The sequence below is a fragment of the Poecilia formosa genome, unplaced genomic scaffold, assembly GCF_000485575.1.
Source record: "Poecilia formosa unplaced genomic scaffold, Poecilia_formosa-5.1.2 Scaffold32, whole genome shotgun sequence".
NCBI classification, from domain to species: domain Eukaryota; kingdom Metazoa; phylum Chordata; class Actinopteri; order Cyprinodontiformes; family Poeciliidae; genus Poecilia; species Poecilia formosa.
The window spans coordinates 532,025-541,166 of record NW_006799971.1 but is presented as its reverse complement, the minus strand read 5'-3'; the positions used below and the strand labels follow the sequence as shown (position 1 = coordinate 541,166).

Here is a 9,142-nt window from a genome sequence, read left to right as displayed (position 1 = left end):
TGTAAAGGTAAAGTTAAACTATTAAAAAAGTTGTCTTTAAAAGGTTGAAGTTAACCTTTTTCAAATTAATTGGTGCATTCTAACTGTACTAATTTATTTTGGCAATTTATATATTTTTGCTTTTATGTCTAATTCTGTCACTTTCAGTCCTCCATACACATGTATGTATTTGCAGTCATTTTTCAGTGTATGAAGTGCAGGTGTAAATGCACCTGAACTGGTAGGCGTGGCCAGCAACAACTTATTTGGATTTAAAGTAACAGGAGACCCTAAAGCAGCTCATTGTTAAAGGAGCTCAAAACAGGCAGAACTGAGCAGGTCAAATATCAATATCCATAAATTATTTTGATGAAAAACAGATTTTGTATAGCCATACATGAATCCTAAGCTGTCCAAGAATACATTCCAGGTCACCCTTTTTTATTTTTTTAATTGCAAAACATACAAAAAAATCATCATAATTGGACATTTATGTGTGGAATTCTGAGAAAACAAATTAATTTAAGAAAATTCAGAAAAAGTCTTAATGTAACTTATGTGGAAAAAGGGAATGCTGTGAATACTTTGCACTGTATTTTCCTCATTTGTTTAGAAACCTCCCCAGCTCAGCTCAGGGAAAGCTGTTGTCATGGCAACACCTGTCCCCTCAGATTACAGATAATGTCACAGGAACTAATTCAGAAAAAGAGGTTTTAGCTGACTAATGACAGCTGTAACTATTTTTTATTTATTTTTTTATTATTGTTTATTTTTTTACAGGTAAGACCTTTCCTGGAGAATCATTCCAGGAAAAACAATGAACCAATAGACACTCTCCATGAAATCCATGTATAATTTCCAGTCAGATCTGTGAGCATAAGCACTGTGGCATATGGTGACCAGTTTGTGCGGTCAAAACTGTTGACCCATATTTGAATTCATGGCACCTGCACAGATCATTAGAGCATACGAGCTTAAATGAGGAGAAAAACAGTCGAGAATCCCATTCACCCAACATCCGCGACCAAACTTTACAACAAACAGGTTTGCATTGAGACATTATGCCTGGGTAACTATGCATCTAAGGACTTTACTAAATAGAAATGAGAGAATGCGATGTTAAATGTCAGATGGTTACAAAGATGGAAGCTTACGTTAGTTTTCACAAGTCTTATGTAATCCATTTGATTTTCAGATGTGCTATAATTAGAGTGATTGCTTTTTATTATTTCAATAAAGGAAAGGAAAAATGGATCCAAGCAGAGGATTTACAGTGGTATTCATAAGAAAACAGAAAAAAAAAGAACTTTATGAGGAAAAGAAAATGGCTGCAGCTAACATATTGTGTTTATCTGCTCTGGTAGCTCATTCAGGAAGTTGCTAATGTCTGGGATGAACAATACATTTTGGGTATGAATGCATAAAACGGATAAATTTCAAAACAATCCCTGTCATTCAATAAATCAGCAGAGTCTGAAGCACTTAATCTCATGCATATTTAATGAGGATATATTAAAAACGTGCTCACTCATATTGGGCACGCTCAGCTGTGTGCTGATGCTATATTTAGAGCCTCCCTCCACTGTTTCTGGCTCGGCACGTGAGGCTTTGGGAATGTCAACAAAAGGCAGCAGATAACAAGATGGAAAATGGGAAATGTCAGAGATGACAGAGCTGCTGTAAGTATCTGGGTGGATTTTTTTTGTAAATATTGTCACCTTGATTAGCGTCAGGCTTAGAGGTGAAATACTGGCCTTTTGCCTGTCAGGCACAGGCACGGTTATTTAGGTTTAACTCTCCTTATCCCCAACCTGTGTGATATGATTTGGAGGAATGCTATTTTTAGGGCAGTGTAGTCATGTGTGAAGCCACAAAGATAAAAGAGAAACGGAAAGCAAGAATGCAAAGAAACTAAAGCTAATGATCAGATATCTGCAGATTGGAATGGTATTTGTTTTCTTACAATATATCTTTACGTGAAAAAGTCAACATTTTTGTCTCGGGGAGTGTTGTTAGTATTCATTTTTATATCATCTTTATTTCATTTTCAATAATTAATCTCAAACTGAAAGACACTCAGTTGCCTTCTGTCCACATTGTTATTCTATAGTTCTCTATAAGCATGATACTTCTAAACAATGTACTACTCAGAACAACATGACTGACAGATTTCACAGCTAACTTGTTTCACATGCAGATACACATTTTGTCCATACTCTACCGTGAATTTTGCAGTGCCAGGTTCTCCTGCCCGTCCAGCTCTGATCTTCCTGACCCGTCCCACTCCTGGCTTCCTTCTCATCTCATTATCTCCCTCAGTTCTCGCCAGATTGCGCGCTGGTCTTGGCCGTCCATTTTCAGCTTTTGTTGTGCCAGCCAGCTTTGCTTCCTGCTCATGACCTTTTAGCCTGTTGCTGGCTTCTGATCTCTGCCAATGTTATATTGATTGCTTGCCCTTCTGGTTTGATCCTCAGATATTTTTTTTTCTTTCTACAAGGAAAGGATCAAACTGCATTTTATCTCCGTATCTATGTAGGTCAGCCCTTCCTGAGCTTTTGTTTCTGGGAAAAAATGAAAAAAAAATGCTTTTTTCCTCTGATTTTCCACTACAGTCGACAATAAAAGGAAGTACTTTTAAGGTTTACTTAGCCCAAATGGTGCTGCTTCTGTAACAAAAGTAGAGGTTGTAGTTCAGAAAGTTCAAGTCTTAGTGTTTCAGAAGGCAGAAGGCCTCCATTATATTAGCTTGAAATGTGAACATTTTAATATGACATTTACTGAGTGGGGAACTCAAAACTGCCTCAACAACAAAAGGAGTCAATGGAAGACATTTGGGTCTATGATCATGACGCTGTGTGTACACCTCCTATTGGAGGATTTTTAGGGACGAGAGGAGAAACCAGTAAAAATCCAGAACTCATTCAATAGACAATATGCCTTCTGCCACAGAGACGCATTGAGGTGTTAGTGGAGGTTGGGATATCTGGCATTTCCTTTCTCAACTTATTTCTGTCACTGGACTTTGAAAAAGTGAAAGGGAATGGATGGATTACTTAGAAGACAAGAGCAGGTTCCTCCACAGGGCAGACATTCCAAACCATCTGAATGAATATTTGTCTGTGCAGAGAGAACACCTGCATAGCATACCATGAATGCTAATGTACAGTAGGATACTTTCTAAAATGTAGCACAAGTACATTGTATGCTGTACCAGTAAGTTGAGAGACTCGTGTTTTATCCAGTATGAGACTGTCCTGCTCACACCATTTGAACTTACAAACAAACCAACAGGACTATGTGACACTGGAGTCAATGACTGACGGTGTCATTGACTTCCACTGTCATTAGCTGAGCTGTAAAAGTACATGTGCAAAGGTGTTCATAGTAACAGGCAATGCATAAACACCACATTATTTACTGCTCTCCTTCACTTTGAACACAGAGTTTCAGTGATACTCATGTGGCCCTCCAGTGTTTGGCTCAAGAAAGTTGGCTCTGTGCTGGATGGAACTTCAGACTCCCTGGAGAAAAAAGCAACAACAAAAAAAGTTGGTAAAGTAGATGGACAAATCACCTTCTGGATGATAAAACAAAGGTTATGGGACTCAGGAAAACTGACAGGTAAACAACGGAAGAACAAAACAGGAAAACAATGAAGAGGAACAACAGAAATAAACTGAGAACAACAGAGAGTTGTGTAAGGGAGGTCAAGGAATCAGTGGAGAACCAGAACCCAGAAGCTTATATACACTGATAGAGAGAAGAGAGTGACAAAGGAACCAGAGGAACTAATCAGAGGTAAGTTGAGGAAGGGAGAAACTCAGAGAGCCGAGACACAGAGACACTATGAATGATCAGAAGAAGAAAAAAACTGACACTAAAATAAACAGTGAACTGAAAGAAACACTAGTCTAACACAATGTGTTAGCACAAGGAATTAGCACATTCCTTGTGCTAATTTATTCTCTAGAAGTGAAGAGAATAAATTAGCACAAGGAAAAAATTAAAATGGCAAAATCCAAGCAAATAAACAATAAGGAAATAATTAAGCAGAAACCAAAGTTCTTACAAGATTATACCACTTATAGCAATATATATTGATGCTGCTGATAATATACAGAGGTTAAATCAAAAATAATGCTGATGGTTCAATTAGAGTTTTGGGAAAATGTATTGGCTTGTAGAAAATCAGAATAATATAACTATAGGAAATATAACTAAAAGATAGTAACAATGTTGTAGTAAAAATAAGAAGTACTGAATGATGGCAAAAGAGAAACAGAATTACAATTCATATAACAAACTTAGATTGTTTAATATACTTACCAACCATTTAGTGATAATATGCAGTGAAAAAATATTTCTCTGCAACATTACAGTAACAACAAGGTCCCCTTGTACCAATATTGATTTATTTAATGGTATAAGTGTTATGAGGAAGATAAATAAGGAAACCAGAAAGAATTAAGGATTTCTTTTTGAACAATACATTTATCTAAACCCCACATAGTCTCTAACGTGTTTCATTCAGACTACTTTGATAAGATGTGATTTGATATGATGCAAAATTAAATCAACTGAGCAGTAACGCCATGACTGTTGTGGGAAAAACAGCTCAGGCTGTCAATGGTTCAGTCATCACAGCAACCATCAAACCCCCAAAGAAGTGAAAGCCACAGGGAGCAGTGATCAGACTGACAGAGGGCGAGAAATGATGGAGGGAAACTTAGAAAATGGGGAGATCATAAGAAAAAAAAACTATATTAACGTTTAAAAATATAATTAGCATGTAAAAGAGCAGCTTGTTAAACAATATCCTGAAAACAGACATAGGCTCCGATGGCAGTGACTTACTGACAGAGTTAGTACAGTATTGAAAATCTTTGGAGCTTATTATGCTGTCAGTCACTGCGGGGTTTAGCCTCTAATCCGATCCCAAACAGAACCCTAAATCCAGTCATCTTTATTCCTCTGCTCACTCGCTAATGTATTCCACTAAGGAATGGTGTACATAATGCGGGCATAAATCTTTTGCAATGATCACAGACGTCTGCTTAAGCTCGTTCCTCAGCTGGAGACACATTGTACCCGTCAGTGAGTAATTTGATGGGTGTATGGTGGTGGGAAGGGGGGCGAGGGGGAAATTAACTTTTTCCTCCATGTTCCATTTGTTGAGTGTATGCTTTATCCCCCTGTGTTCCTTCATGGGTGTGTGCCTTCTCTAACATTGGCAGCTCTGGTGTTAGACAAACACCTGACTCAGCACTGCACGGTCTGAAAGGTGACACAGTCATCTGCAGGGATGACACAACGCAACGCTGCACTCCAAAACGCTAAGAACAAGGCTGGACAGAAGAAATGGAATGTCATGGCATTACAGGGTTTCTTATAGCTCAGCAAATGTCACCTTCATGATATTACTTTTAGTTGTTTTCATGACAACTTTGGATAGTTGGATCAATCTATACATCATCTGTGAAAATCCTAAACAGAAAATCACATTGCTGGTTTTCTGTTTAGGATTAGCACTTAGCAACTACAATAATGGCCAGTTTTATTGTCATCATTTTATAGACGTCTAAAAAAAAAAAGACTTAAAACAAACGCATGTGTCTATGGGTGAATAATCTACATGTAAAGGTTTCTGCTTGTATAGTGTAGGTTTGAGATTGTGGAGCAGTGGGACTGTTTTGTGTCTTAAGGAGTTCTTTGAGGAAGGCGGGGTGGCGGGGCATCGCCATAGATACAGTGATGTGAAAATCTTATGCTCACTCCTGGTGGCGACAGGAAGCCAGTAATGTGCTCATCAGAATCCTGGCTGCAACGTTTTGGATATATTGGAGCCTCTGCAGGCTCTTGCAGCCGCCTCTTAAGAATTATTAACCTTAACAATTGTGTTCACAGTGAAAAAGGGACTGTTGGCTGCGTTCGCTTCCTGTCTTCCCATTGTGCTCCGAGATTGGATGTCTGTGTGGGAGGCAGGCGAACAGGGCATAGTTAAAACACAACTCATTAAATCTGGAGAACACATTCTTCTGAGCGCTCTGTCTGCATACAATTAATTGGAACATATCAGAAATGTGTTTTGAGCCCAGCTGACTATGAGTCATATCAAAACAGAGAGTAAACATTAGCCATTGTAAGCCCAACCATTCAACAAATTGTGACATTAATTCATTGTCAACCAAAGTACTTTCTTCATTTGCTTCTCTAAGACAAGGTTATTGCAGACATTTAATCCAATTTCATCCTGTGGTGCTTGCGAGCAAAATGCTTAACCGTGAGATATGTGTGTTGTGATCTTTAACAAATAAGTTTTGAGATCTTTAATGCATCTCTACTGATGAGGTGATTCCAACACAAAATTGAAAACGTCATCCCGTCTTTTGTAAGTTCCAGCTGAACTGAATTAAACTCTTGCATTACTGCCTGCATCAGCTGTCTGGTCAGCAGAAGTGTTTTATCCTTCACACTGCTTGGTGTCAGGTGTTTGTGTTTTCCTGTCAAGGTCTCGAAGCCCCGTCTGTCAGGATGTCTCCATTGTTGTAATGAAACAGTTTTGCAACACGTCCGCATATGTTGTAGTGTTGCTCTTGGCGAGTTTGACGGTCATGAACGTGTCGAGGTGTAAAGTCTTATATTGTCGTACAATTTTTTTCTTTCAGTTTATTCCTGTGGTTTGTGTGTCAGTGTGTCTTGAAGTAGCCAAAGCAATAAATCTCTAAACGGCTGAAAGACAAGCTGTTGACATTGACCTAAGAAGTGACATACACTTTAGTAAAATACTGGACAAAGGTTTCCCTTCTGGAGTTCATTTATAATTTGAAAAACTATAATGGGTCATCACACACAATCGAGGTAGGACAGATAGATGATGGAATACATGGAAGTGGTGTTTGGGATGAATGACCTGTCAAACTAGACCTTATGTGTGAACTAACAGCATGAAGGACTTTCTCTCAGAAATGGCTGATAAAAGCAAAAAGCCTGCTGAGCCTGACTGAAGCTTTAGATGAACTCTACAGAAAGATATTCCTTTTTTAAAGAGCCAAATGTTCCAAATTTCTTATTCAATTATCTTTAAAACATGTTCCATCTCATCATTATACTATCATTATCAGCATGTTTCAGAGATAATGTTGTAAGGGAAATTAGGAAAAACATTTTTTGTGGTAAGACTATTAATAGAGTAAAGAGCAGTTGCAAAGAAACTTAGCAGAAATTGAACGTGTAAATAGATTTAGTTCTGATTTAGAAAATCAGAACTAAATCCATGAAGATGTTTCAAGTAAAGTGGCAGATATATTTCACTGTTTATTCTGAGCTAATACTGACACGCTCAGGAATCTAAGTTTGTGGTTCTCTGAAAAATGTTGTAGTTAGACTTACTGATATTGTTCCAGTACTACAAAGCTTTCTAAATTGGATTTATGCATCCAATCCAATTAATTTATCTAATGATAGTTATTTATCATTAGATGCAATTTCGTTTTCATATATATTTGTAATTACTGTAGAATAATGTATTTTTTCCTTGAAAATAGCAAAGCTAAAATAGAAGAAGAAGAAGCTGGAGTCAGTGGAAGGAGTGTGTGAGGTCTCTACAACCATGACATTTCTTTGTTTTCAGCTAATGTGATGAAATGGGATACATTTGTTTGAGTAATAAAAGACAGCGTTTCTACAAAGATGACAAATTTACCGACATGGTTGGTGGTTGCTGAAGTACCTCAGGGTTCTACATTAGGTCTATTTTTTTCTTGTATATTAATTACCTTATATTTAAATATTTGCATTAAGATGTAATAAATTCAAACTATTTCTTTTTATAAAACACATTTAAAAAGTTGTGAACAGAATAAACTAACTTGATGTATTTTGGGTACTTGGGGAAAATTAATACCTGGAGCACACAGAATAAAGAGCAACATTAAGATAAACACTTGTCCTTTATCTTCTGGGGAAAATTGTCCCCAGAAAGCCACTTGATTACACAGGATCAGCTGATGTAGTTTGTCTCGTAGTAAACGTAGTCCAGTGTACTTTCCTCAACCTTGGATCTTGTTTCTGTTTTGTTTTTTGCTCAGACATAAAGTCCAGATCCTGCTGCCAAAGGGAGTGAGTAAAGAACAGTGCTCAGCTATGGCTTGTTCCAGAGGTTCTGTATGCACAGCTTGTTTATGCGAAGCACTTCCTGCTGATGCTCAGACCCAGAGAAACTGTTAGATTACAAATCTAGAGCAAACTTAGAAAGTACCATCTAGTTTATAGAATCATTGAGAACCAATGTCTAATTTTAATCAGAACAAGAATCCAGAAAAACCTCTACTAGTTTATTAATTATAGACTACTTATTTTTATTAAACATGGCGAACCAATATGTAGTTTTATACTTTTACCCTTTTATCTTTGCTGTTTTGTTTGTATTTCCTTCTAATTCATGTAAAGCACTTTGAACTGCCTTGTTGCTGAAAATGTGTTATATAAATAAAATGATCTTACCTCAACTAGGATTACTGGTTTTTAAATGCTTTATGTCTGGAGGTGAAGAGGTGAGTTGTTTTATATTCTTGTAGGTTGATTGTAATAATCTTGATTGTGCTAAGAAGTGACACACTGAGTCTGGTGGTGAAAACCTAACAATTAAGTTTATTTATAGAGCACCAACATAATAAACTTGATCATTATATTTATTAATAATAAACATAATATTATGTCTATTAATATTATGTTTATTAATATAAACATATTATCTGTTTTGTCGCCTTCAGACGACAAAAAAGTTTAATTCAGTCATACATATATTACAGTTGGTCTTAGTTATCAAACCGTACAGTAAGCTCAGTTAAATATCCAAAGTAGATTAAAAGGTTTCTAGGAAACCCGTCAGATTACAGGAAGATAAGTCTTAAACAGCTTTGCCCTGTGCCAACTTCCACAAAAACATCTTCTGATTGTATTGCTTCAATTATTTTGTATTTGGTCGAAACATGATTGTGTATCTGAACATTAGGCTATTTTTTAGAATCTATATCCACTAAAAAGTTTAATCACATCAGTGTTGATGTCTGTTAGTTGCTTTTCTTCATGTGACACGCTGATGTGTTCTGTCAGAGAATCCCATCCGTTGGTAACAGCACCAGAGTAGGTGACTCGAAGAAAC

At 37.0% G+C, this 9,142-nt stretch overlaps 1 long non-coding RNA gene across 1 annotated transcript; it reads left to right on the top strand.

The window, feature by feature from the left end:
* Positions 1–224: 224 nt before the first annotated feature.
* LOC107835940 (uncharacterized) lies at positions 225–5,482 on the top strand. The gene is made up of 3 exons (XR_001661781.1): positions 225–318; positions 3,228–3,230; positions 5,472–5,482. It is a non-coding gene; the product is annotated as an uncharacterized LOC107835940 (long non-coding RNA).
* The last annotated feature ends 3,660 nt before the right edge of the window (positions 5,483–9,142 follow it).